The sequence below is a fragment of the Pavona decussata genome, unplaced genomic scaffold (genome assembly GCF_977016875.1).
Source record: "Pavona decussata unplaced genomic scaffold, jaPavDecu1.1 SCAFFOLD_21, whole genome shotgun sequence".
In the NCBI taxonomy this organism is placed as follows: Eukaryota; Metazoa; Cnidaria; class Anthozoa; order Scleractinia; family Agariciidae; genus Pavona; species Pavona decussata.
Genome location: NW_028145444.1, coordinates 4,018,661 through 4,030,625, shown reverse-complemented (window position 1 = coordinate 4,030,625; position 11,965 = coordinate 4,018,661). Strand labels below are relative to the sequence as shown.

Sequence of the window (11,965 nt, the reverse complement as noted above, 5' to 3'; positions counted from 1 at the left end):
GAGGTGGCATGATTACCACGCTCCATACAGTTCTCTTATATAATTATTACTCTGTGGTTAGGCAGAATAGCTAACAAATTAAACCTCAACACAACTCACTATCCTTATTTTCAAAGCCTGTTGGCACAATTATCCAATCTCTGTTATACTACTTCATTTTATTTCTAGATACATTATTAGTATACCTGGGAGCAACCTCTACAGCACTAGAAGCATGCAAGTTGTGAGCACTCTCTGTCAGTTTTGCCAAAAGATAGGCAAAAGGAACGTTTATTCAGAAAAAAAAACTCACAGCTGCTCTTGAATTCATGGCATGTATTAAATATGCTGATGTTGAAATTGTACTTAAGCTTGCATTCGAACACATATGACATTCTTAAATTCACTTTAAGAAAAGCGTGCACACAATTCAGTCTAATAAAATTAAAAAATTTTGAGACGAAAAAAAACTTAATTTACAACAGTAAATATTACTTTTATTAAGAGGTGATTTAAATTATTTTCAAATGGTAACATGTATGTGTTCATTGAATCCCATTTGGAAAATCCCATTTGGAAATAAACTGTTAAGGGAAAGGGAGAAGGTAATTTGAACATAAATTTAATACACAGTCAGCTGCTCAGTTCTGTGAGAGGAGAAGTGATGGTTCCTTTTTATTTGTAAGTATAAACAGTAATAAAGAAATATGTTACTTGTCTGTTGTAGCAACGTCGAATTAAGTCCACCTTTCGCTCGCTCTTAGATGAAAAAAAATCCAGTTGCTTTGATCCGCTCTTACGGGAAAAAATCCAGTTCCTATTGATCGCGTGTAGAATCAATTTTGGCTTTCTCGAACACTTTCAAGGCCCGCTAAAACCTTCAGGCCCAATAACAGTAACGCGGCTGCCATTTTGAGGCATTTGACTTCCGCTTTAATCTTAAGCATGCGCACAAAGACCGGAATCCCACGTTTTCTGGGATAAGAAATGCCATTATCCCAGAGTCTCTCCTGGCGCCGCCCCGCTGACCAAAAAGCCTGAGGACTCTGGGTACGAGATTGCTGGGGACATCGAAAAAATTTTATTTTTTTGATTGGCTGTTCCGTAACGGTTTCCATTGTTTTACCGCAGAAATCCTGCGGTGATAAAATTTGATGTCCCCAGAGTCTTCCCAGCGTTGCCCCGCTGACCAAAAACCCTGAAGACTCTGGGTACGAGATTGCTCCAGTCCAGTGGTGGTTGGACACGGTCCGCAAAGCATGTTGGGGCGAGTTGTCGGTTCGTGGTCAGTTGTAACAAACCTTCGTGCTATGCGGATCTCAAGGAATGAAAATCGGTTAATTCGGTAATTTATTCGATAAGTTTTCTCCGGTTACCGTTAGCCGACATCGACTGACTAATTTAATGCTCAAAACGTTGGGTTTACACGGCGATCCTAGCGGTCGATGAAATAGTACCTTTTGAATTATAATATACGATCACGGGCTCGAAAATCTGGCATTGAAATATTCAGAGTTCATAACTACAGGAATCCAATTCTGGTGGAAATAGCCGAATATTATAATACGAAATGAAGTAAACAAGGATTGTAGGGAAATGAAGATTTTCACGGCCTTACCAATCTCGTACCCAGAGTCTTCAGGCTTTTTGGTCAGCGGGGCAACGCCGGGAAGACTCTGGGGACATCGAATTTTATTACCGCAGGATTTCTGCGGTAAAACAATGGAAACCGTTTCGGAACAGCCAATAAAAAAAATTGAATTTTTTCGATGTCCCCAATCTCGTACCCAGAGTCCTCAGGCTTTTTGGTCAGCGGGGCGGCGCCAGGAGAGACTCTGGGATAATGGAAAAATTTAATTTTTTCGATTGGTTGTCTGCATAACAATGGTAATCTCGTACCCCGATCTCAGTCGTCGGTTCGGGAATGTCGAAATGTGAGATCTGGTAAAGTTCGATACAACGCCATTTCTGGTTGGTTACCAGAATTAAGAATGCCTCATTCTAATCTGCTCTGTGATTGGCTCTTTCCTTCTGTGTTTGGTTTTCGCTCAGTTCGGGGAAGAAACAAAAACACGGAAAAGTTTTCGCTCCGATTAAGATTGTCATGCGACGTTTTAATACATACATGCCCATTGTGTGGGGAGAGAACAGTGAGAAATTGTTTTTTCGGAAGACAACAGCGAATTTAGCCGAAAAGAGTTTGCAGTAACGTTCAAACGGCCTTGCCAAATTACACAAGTTTCCAACACGATGGATATAAGCTTGCTTACTTTTGGGGATAAAATGGAGGTAGGTCATATATTTTTTTTTGGTATTTCTTGACAAAAAATGATTTTTTTTAAAATGATTATTTATTTAGTAAACGCAAATTAATTTCCCCAACATACTTTACCTTGAGTTCCTGAACACGCGCGCCGCATTTGCTAGCATATTTTCAGTTTTTGTCTTCTGCTAAAAGACTATTTTCCTTCTATAAATTGAACTGGACTTTGAGTAAGAGACTTCATAATATAATATTAGTCCTTTCAGACCAGTGTGCTTATTCCTTCAAGATCCATACAACATCTCTCATAGGACTTTGGAGAAATTGATAGAGTGTCCACACAATATTATTATTCATCTGGTGAGTCCCACCCCTCAGCTAAGAGAAATGAAAAATGTCCGACTTATGACCGCCAAAATAATAGTAATGAAACCCGTACTACAACAGAGAACACCTTGTCTGAACCGATTAGGGCTCTTTATGTAAGTGTAGTTAGTTTAATTTTATCCCCTCTCTCCCACCTACTGAGTTAAAAAAAAATTGGATCCAAAATATAAAACTAGCCTTCCTCTAAAATAAAAATGGGGACATTGGTTTACATGTCTGCACCACCTAATGTTTTGCAGGTCTATGCTTGTGATAGGCTTTAGAAAAGAAGTAGTTTTAAAAGGAGGACATACCTCTTTGGATTTGACATCACTTATAGGTTTTTAGAATCTTTTTGCCATTGTTCTTTTCTTCAAGATAGGGGAATTTCTCCATTATTTTATCATTAGTATGGAGTCCTTGAAGTACTAAACACACTTCATTTACTACTTCCATTGTTAATCCTTAGCACATTCTCTGATACAAATAGTTATCACTGGCCTCAGTTTCTCCTTTATTTCTTGTTAACTCTGCCTTAATTTCTTCCACCTGATTTCTAGGGAGAAGCAAGTTCCTAAAGTTCCTATCAGTGATGTGAATATCTTCAAGGGCTAAAACAGCTGGACACAGCTCAACACATAATTAAGAGCAATGACAGTCATTTCGGACAACAGATATCACAACAGCTGCATTTCTCACACAAAAGCCAAAACCAAAGTGGTTATAAGCAAAAATTTTCCACTGCACAGATTTCTGGGGTATTTACACTAATCTGTCATGATGGGTTGCATTTCTTTAATATTTGCACCAATATGATTGTTGTTAAAATAAAGTTTTGATGCAGCAGGCTTCCCATCTCTTCCACTTTCTTGGAAAAAACTTTCCATAGTTTGCCGAAGACCAAAATGAATAAATTATTATCCTTCCAACACAATGAGAATCAAACCCCATTCCCAAAGATTGTGGCAAATAATATTCATTGTCAGTCTGTAGAGAATGAGACTGAGCCAAAAGTGCATTTTGAGGAATTTGGGGAGTAAGGTAGAACTGGTGATCCCCAAGCTTTCCACCCAAAAAGGCACCCCCAACTCCACACAGTACTAATGATGAGTAAATAATCGGCTGACAGGCTTAATTTTTGACATTGGTGGTGATAAGTTCATCTGCTATGGGCAAAAATATGTAATCAAACTGGTCAACATTACTTTGTGTTAAGATAGGAGGGCCTTTGTAGTACTCCATAAATCTTTCATATTCAAACTTTGTATGATTGTAGTTTGGTTGTTTTTCTGTTGCTGTTGTTGTCATGACAACAATCTTCGCTGTAGGGAATACTGAGGAAAGTGTTCCTCGTTTGCTGTACTCTGAAGTTGTGCCCCCTGAACAAAGATGCAATTAATTAAGAAAAAACTGTAGTCATTCACTGGGATGTTGTTATTCTTTCCATTAGAATAAGACAATATAATTACCAGAAAATGGATAATGAGAAGGCTGAATAAAAAGGGATTCTCAAGTAACTAAGCCCTTTTTGACGCATGGGGTGGTGGAAGGACGAAGCATAAAAGAAGCTGCGATAATCACCAACAATATGGCTCTGTATTTATTAGCTTTTAATTAACCTTTAAGCCTCAGTGTCAACATACAGTTTCTCCTTACTGGTCTCTACATTTCCATTTTTCATAGTAGCATTATAGGGAGGTTGTTGAAATATCAAGAAATTTCACCACTGGTGATCTCATGACCTCTCCTTGATTGTGTATTGATAAATATTAGGAGAAATTTCGATACTGATCACTACTGGGGCTTAAAGGTTCAAGGTTTACTGTTCTGATATTTTTTGTGTACTTGTGTGAAAAGTCCTTGAACATAATTTTGTGTTGCTGGTCTTAATATTAAGAAAAGTTAGGACCTGACATGGGTGCAAATATCAATACAAGAAAATTTTTTTTGCTCAAGGAATTGGCATCAACAAGGAATTTTCATCCAAGACAGACACTGTTTTCAAAGTTTCTTTTCCCCACCACTTCTCTGCAGTGGGTTTGTGTCTGACAGTTTGATTAAATGTTGTTTCCTGGCTATGAAAGGCCATGGTTAAGGAATACTTAGGAATTCATGGTTACTGAAGATCAGCTTACTGTGAAAGCTGTTGTTTTGCTGCAGAAATGGGTGACAGTTCATTAGAACACACAGACATGCACAGGAAAACAAATAGTGGAAATATTTTTTTTTATTTGTTTTCTATTTATCTGCCATTTGCTACTTTTATGAGCCCAAAAGACCTTCACACCTTCCTATTATTATTGTTATTATTTTTTTTTTTGCTGAAATCAAGGATCCCATCAGAGGTGAGTGTCCAAGCACCAAGATAGCTGCTTTGGACATAAAGAACCTTGTATTATTCTTAGTGTATCATCCTCTATGCATGTACAAATAATGCAATGCTCAGTACAACAATGATTATTCAAGCAGCTCATTGTGCCTTGCAAATCAAATGCAGATAATGACCTTTGTTCTTCATATCAAGAGTCAAATATTATTAGACTTGTGTATTATGTGGTTCTAATTTTCGAGTCTGTGGACTCCTATGTGTAAAATTATAACCTTTATTAACTTGTCATCAAAGAAGCAGTCGAGGGGGCATGTCCCCTAAACTTAACATAAATTTCAGGTGAAAACTTTTCAAGTGTTATGTGATAAAGGTGAATCAAGAACCACTGAAATGGAAAGCTCATCACTACCAAATAAAACTCTAATGGGAAACTCATAGGGACTTGCTCTGTTTGCTCACATGTTGCAAGTAACCAAACATTCTTCAGATCCCAAATCCAGATGTGGTACCTCCATTTCCCAAAAGAAATTCAAACTTCCATTTTTGAGAAAAAAAACCCCTTTAAAACAGCAAGGGTGTACTCGATATTTTAATGTTGGACATAATTGGGCGCCTACCATTTACACGGACAGGTCTTTCCGGTTTGCTGGTATATAACCAAGACAGTAGCATGGTGTTAGGGCTAGGATGGTTCATGGTTCATTCATTTCACCTATTTACACAACATTAACATAGAAAGAACAGTATTACAACAAATGATTACAAAATAAAAATAAATACAGTACAAATTATAGAATGTGTGTGGTGGTCAAAGTAGCAAAGGCTTTCTAGCTGACCACCACCTACTTTTAAGTAAACAAAGAAATGACACTGAGCTTTATTGAGATATTAGAAAATGTAGGAAATGTTTGTAGAGCCTAGGATGTACAAGAGAGAATTACATTTGTGTAAATTAAGGTATGTTCGAGATATACTGAACCGAGCAAGAAATCTAAACAGGACAAGCGTAATAAAAGAAGAACAAAGCAATAAATAAATAAAAACAAAAAAAAGCAAAAAAACAACATACAAACAAACAAACAACAACAACAACAAACAAAAAGAAAGGAAAAGGACAACACATCATCAGCAGCAACAGCAGCGACAACAAAGATCAAAATATAACCAGACAATTATTATTATTATTATTATTTTTAACTCTATTATTATTATTTGATAGTTACATACTATTATATTTGATCATTAAACAGAACATATATTATTTGATTGACAAGAGATCAGGTGGGCCTTATAAAGTTTCTTAAACCTGTTAAAAGTTTTTGTTTTTTTCAATGCCACGGGGACAGTTTCCCATATGACAGAAGCAGAGTACTTAAAAGTAAATTTGCCTATGTTAGTTCTAACTTGTGGCCGGTGGAAATTAAGCTTGGCAGAATTTCTGGTGTTATAGGAGTGGACAGTTGTTGTAGGTAGGAGGAGGCCCTGTTTAGCTGGTTCATATAAAATTATATTATTACAGTGACCTCGAGTTGTGTCCTTTGGCCTGTAAAAGAAACCTGCCGCATTTACACAATCCATTTGGTTTGGAAATTTAAACCATTAACTTATGGAAGAAGGAGAATTTGTGTGACCAAATCAGCTGAAAGACTAGAAAGAGAAGAAATAATTTTTACGTATCACTGGCATGGTAGACCACAATTTCTGAAACTTTGCAAATGAAAATATGACATGAACCATTTGACTTTCCAATGCGAAATTTAACACCAAGATGCCAATCAGTAACTCTATTGTGCCTCATCTACAACAACGACCACAAAATTTTTCTGATAAAGCTTCGACAACAAAAACTCTCTGCACTGTCTGTTGCTACCTTTACCTTGGGGTGCAAAAAAATTATGTGACATTTCCCTGCCTGTAAATTACAGTATCTTCAATACAGTTACCATCTAAGGCGAAAACTGGTACAGCTTACTCCTGTTGACTTAAGTCTTTTTAATTGATCGTCGATAAGCACGTTGATCTTGAGTGGAGAAAGCACAATTACGATGGATTTGTTCTTGGAACAGTTTTCATTACAAAGATGGTCTAGATGGTCACAAAGGGTAGGAACTAATCTTAGTAAAAAAGTGATTTACCGCGCTTGTTGATTGCAATCTCTCCTGTTGCCTTTTTCGTTTTGGTTTAAGTTTCAAGTTTTGTTGTCCTCTCGACCGAAGAACGTTCCGAAGAGCACCCTCGAAAGCGAAAACCTCACCAGGAATGATCACAGTTACGAGCCGGCGGCCATTCAGCACGGTGGACAAAGGATGATGGGCAGGCCCGTATTCCGGGCCTCAAATCGAACTTTACCAGATCTCCCCTCCGCCTGACCGTGGGAGATCTGGGTAGGAGATTATAACAATGCAAGACCGACAGGAAGTCCGTTGGTCATTTGCGGAAGTTAACCAAACCGGAAACCCCCCAACCAACTTCCTTGTTTTGGAGGGCGATTTGAAATGTCAAACTCGCTGTTTTGTAATTTTTATGTGTGTGTCACGGTTATTTTATGTTGTTTTTTCCATACCAAAAATAAGAAGGACTCCAATTCAAAGACGGGTTTTGAATTATGTCAGTGAAACAATTTCTAGCCGACTAAACATTAGCCGTTTTATCGTAGGAAGTTTGCCACTACTGTCATTCGACGGTAAAATGACACGGCCAAATGCGAGCAGTTTAAACTGATTACTGTCGCTGTTGCAAAAAATTATTTTCGGAAAATATCATTATATCAGTCAGTTTGGAAGAAAAAGCGGTAGGAGAACGAATTGGTGAAGCCGTTCGCAAGTATTATAATGGAAACATTAAACGTATTAGAGAGGACATTGGTGTCGTCAACGCACTAAATATTTCGAACATGTTATTTGCTAGTGAAGGTTATCATAGAAAAATAGAGAAGTTCTTCAACATCTATAAACCTTGTCGTGGATAAAAAATGAGAGATGACTGATCTGGTGTGGAGTGGAGTCCATCTCAGGTTGCCGTTTCGATTAATTCCCTTTCGGTTTTGCCACAAGGGAAACGCTGAAGACATCTCTACGATGATCAAACACCGCACACGAGAGCAAAGGTTTCACTTTTGTCAGTCACGGCCCATGGCCAGCTTGCCAAAGAAAAATAATTCAGAAAAAAATTGCCCCTTTGAGGCGGAGGTAATGGTGTGTTGAACATTTTTCTTAAATTTTGAGATTTTGTTTTGAGAATTTCGGCAGATTTTGTTCTAACTGTTCCATATTCCATGCAAAATAAGAACAATTAGTTATATGTCCTAAAAAGTGTAAAGGGCGTGGTGTTAAGTTACCTTCAGATGACGGTTTAATCTCAAATGTAATAGTACATACAGATTTAAAGATTATTTTTACAGGATAGGGGCAGTTGAGAATAAAGACTTGTTGTTTGTTACTTACTACCATCTTCTCTGCAAGAAAGTCAACACACTGTCTGTGACAGTGAAGAGCCACCCAACTTGACAAGTCAAAAAACAGGTGTAGATAATACTGAAGCCTGAAGCTAGACTTCGAAATGCAGAAGTACCTTAAAATCTTTGCATTTATTTACTTCCCACATGTACACAGACAAACAATGAAAACAAAAAAACTCAAGTAGTGGAGTGGATCAGGCTCAATAAAAGAAATCAATATGAGGCTTTTGAATATTAAGCTTCCTCAATCTTAAAATATACAAAAGTTATAACATAATATATTGCTTGGAGTTTTTATATAACTTAACAAATAATGTACACTGAGTTTAAAATAAAGATGGCAAAAATTTGAAGGTAATGATAGTTTAACTGTACTCTGTTAATGTGCTGTACATTAATAGATGTAAGTAAAAATAATCTACCCTTTTTAAAATATTATTTTTCCCTTCATCTGAAAAAACATGCAGATACTCCATTGACGTAGTATGAGACAAGAAAACTGTGGGTTCCCTTGCAGACAAATATTCCTGTTGAGACGCCAAAGGTGTTGCAAGGTGTGAAATCATGTCTAAAGTACCACTTGTTATTAAAAAAAAAAAAAGCGGTGGTGTGACTTTCTGTGCTATAATTTGTTATAAGGAAGAACACCAAGTCTTCCCTTGAAGGGTTCAATTGGGAGGCTATTATTGAGATAGAGGAGAAGGCCCCTGCTCGATTTCATTCTACTGCAAGTGTACCTGTTGTACATAAACATGGACGCCAAGTACCCCAAGTTTGTGTGGCATATGACCTGTAGATAATGCTTGTACAGCCTTGTACAGAATTAAGTGACCACTTTTATCATAATTATATCCTTAACAAACACTCCACTTGTAATTGGCAAATTTACTAACATAATTATTTCGGCAGTGGATGGATTTTACTGAATAATTTGGTGAAAACAACCTCTTCTATCATTTCTTCATGTAATATTCATTCATGTAATTATTATTGCTAGTAAATATTAGCAAGAAATTTGTGGTAGCCAGCAGGGTTTAGCATAAAAATTATACTTCTTGGTGAATCATATCGTTACTTGTTATTTTGCACTGATAATCAAACAAAAGAAAAAACTTTCAGACACTACAATACTAGCTTGCAAAAAAAACTACATTCAATATTTTCTAAAGAATGACAAGTCTATAAAATATATATGTTGAACATTCCAAGGATTCGACTGGGTCCTTTACTCCCTTCCCCTTCCCTGTTGGGGGTAACTAATAAAATTATGTGTAACCATTATCTCATCAAGTATATAGAATTTTTAAGTATAATTTGTTAACAAAACTGTTAATTATAGAGTGATTATACAATGAAACATAAAGTTTTACAGTCAACGCTTGTTAGACCCCCCCCCCCCCCCCCACAAAAACAAATTAATAAATTACTGTTCACTATATTTTATGGCCTAAAGAAACATCACTAGCCTTATTGTTTATTCTGTTAACAAGCTTAAAAGAAATTTGAAACATCTTTAGATACAGTTTTGTAACTGATGGTATGACAAATTTATATGATTTTGAATTAAATATTTTGAATGTGTATTTCCATTGTTCTAGACCTTTGATCAATGCAGCTCACTAGGCTTGGTCCAGTCCCACAAACATTATGCAATATGCTGGATGACTTAGATTGTGGCCTAATAGACAATCAGAGCCCAGGAACGGCTTGAAATAAGAGTCACGTTTGACAATTTTCAGTTTTAGTTCTTAGCTAACATTATTGTCAAGGGACCACAAATTCCCACAAGCGCTGTATAACTTACACAGTTCAGCAAAGGTCCTACAACACTGTGCCAATCATTCAGGATATTGGGGAGTTTGATAATAGTAATTATCTGTCGTCAAAGCAAGAGCTGCAAGATCAGAGAAGAGATTATATTACACTATTCAGCAGAGTGTTGGTTGAGTATAATACTTCCCTTGCCTGAAGTCAATTAAATGTGTTATACCTAATCACATCACCATCGAGCCGACTCAAAAGAAATGGCAAATCATTCAGAAATTATCAATTTACCAGTAATGTGCCCTTATTAATCAGAATACATTAGGTAATGTGTGTCAGTATCTGAGCTATCTGACTCAGCTCTTAGTTAAAGTGTACACTCCACGACCAGATGAAGTCAGGCCCCACCAAAATTTATGTCAATTAATTTAATATAAACATAATTTCCCCAATTTATTGAACCCTTCTCTGTGCTTCCTACACTGCACCCAAATTTATTAGAGAACTCACATAAGATAGTTTTAAATTATTTTACCTTGATTACATTTATACAAGAACAGACTAAGGAGGTTATATGTATGGTATAGAAATTGGCTGACTAAATGAAGTACCATAGGGAGGATATCAACAGTCTCTCAACAATCACATTATAACCAATTTACTTATGAGAGGTGGCATGATTACCACACTCCATACAGTTCTCATATATAATTATTACTCTGTGGTTAGGCAGAATAGCTAACTAATTAAACCTCAACACAACTCACTATCCTTATTTTCAAAGCCTGTAATGGCACAATTATCCAATCTCTGTTATACTACTTCATTTTGTTTCTAGATATATTATTAGTATACCTGGGAGCAACTCTACAGCACTAGAAGCATGCAATATGTGAGCACTCTCTATCAGTTTTGCCAAAAGCTAGGCAAAAGGAATGTTTATTCAGAAAAAAAAATTCACAGCTGCTCTTGAATTCATGGCATGTATTAAATATGCTGATGTTGAAATTGTACTTAAGCTTGCATTCGAACACATATGACATTCTTAAATTCACTTTAAGAAAAGCGTGCACACAATTCAGTCTAATAAAATTAAAAAATTTTGAGACGAAAAAAAAACTTAATTTACAACAGTAAATATTACTTATATAAAGAGGTGATTTAAATTTTTTTCAAATGGTAACATGTATGTGTTCATTGAATCCCATTTGGAAATAAACTGTGAAGGGAAAGGGAGAAGGTAATTTGAAAATAAATTGAATACACAGTCAGCTGCTCAGTTCTGTGAGAGGAGAAGTGATGGTTCCTTTTTATTTGTAAGTATAAACAGTAATAAAGAAATATGTTACTTGTCTGTTGTAGCAACGTCGAATTAAGTCCACTTTTCGCTCGCTCTTACATGAAAAAAAATCCAGTTGCTTTGATCCGCTCTTAAGGGAAAAAATCCAGTTCCCTTTGATCGCGTGTAGAATCAATTTTGGCTTTCTCGAACACTTTCAAGACCCGATAAAACCTTCAGGCCCAATGACAGTAACGCAGCTGCCACTTTGGGGCATTTGACTTCCGCTTTAATCGTAAGCATGCGCACAAAGACCGGAATCCCACGTTTTCTGGGATAAGAAATTCCATTATCCCAGAGTCTCTCCTGGCGCCGCCCAGCTGACCAAAAAGCCTGAGGACTCTGGGTACGAGATTGCGATGTTCCCAGAGTCTTCCCGGCGTCAGTTGCCCCGCTGACCAAAAAGCCTGGAGACTCTGGGTACGAGATTGCGGCCTTACTGGATAGGAATTTCGTTTAACCATTCTG

At 36.9% G+C, this 11,965-nt stretch overlaps 2 long non-coding RNA genes across 2 annotated transcripts; both read left to right on the top strand.

Annotated features, from left to right (window-relative positions):
• The first annotated feature begins 301 nt into the window (after positions 1–301).
• On the top strand, positions 302–8,156 carry LOC146486307 (uncharacterized). Its single transcript, XR_014860247.1, has 3 exons — positions 302–949; positions 1,810–1,851; positions 7,326–8,156. It is a non-coding gene; the product is annotated as an uncharacterized LOC146486307 (long non-coding RNA).
• LOC146486308 (uncharacterized) lies at positions 1,868–4,125 on the top strand. Its single transcript, XR_014860246.1, has 2 exons — positions 1,868–2,268; positions 3,169–4,125. It is a non-coding gene; the product is annotated as an uncharacterized LOC146486308 (long non-coding RNA).
• Positions 8,157–11,965: the final 3,809 nt, after the last annotated feature.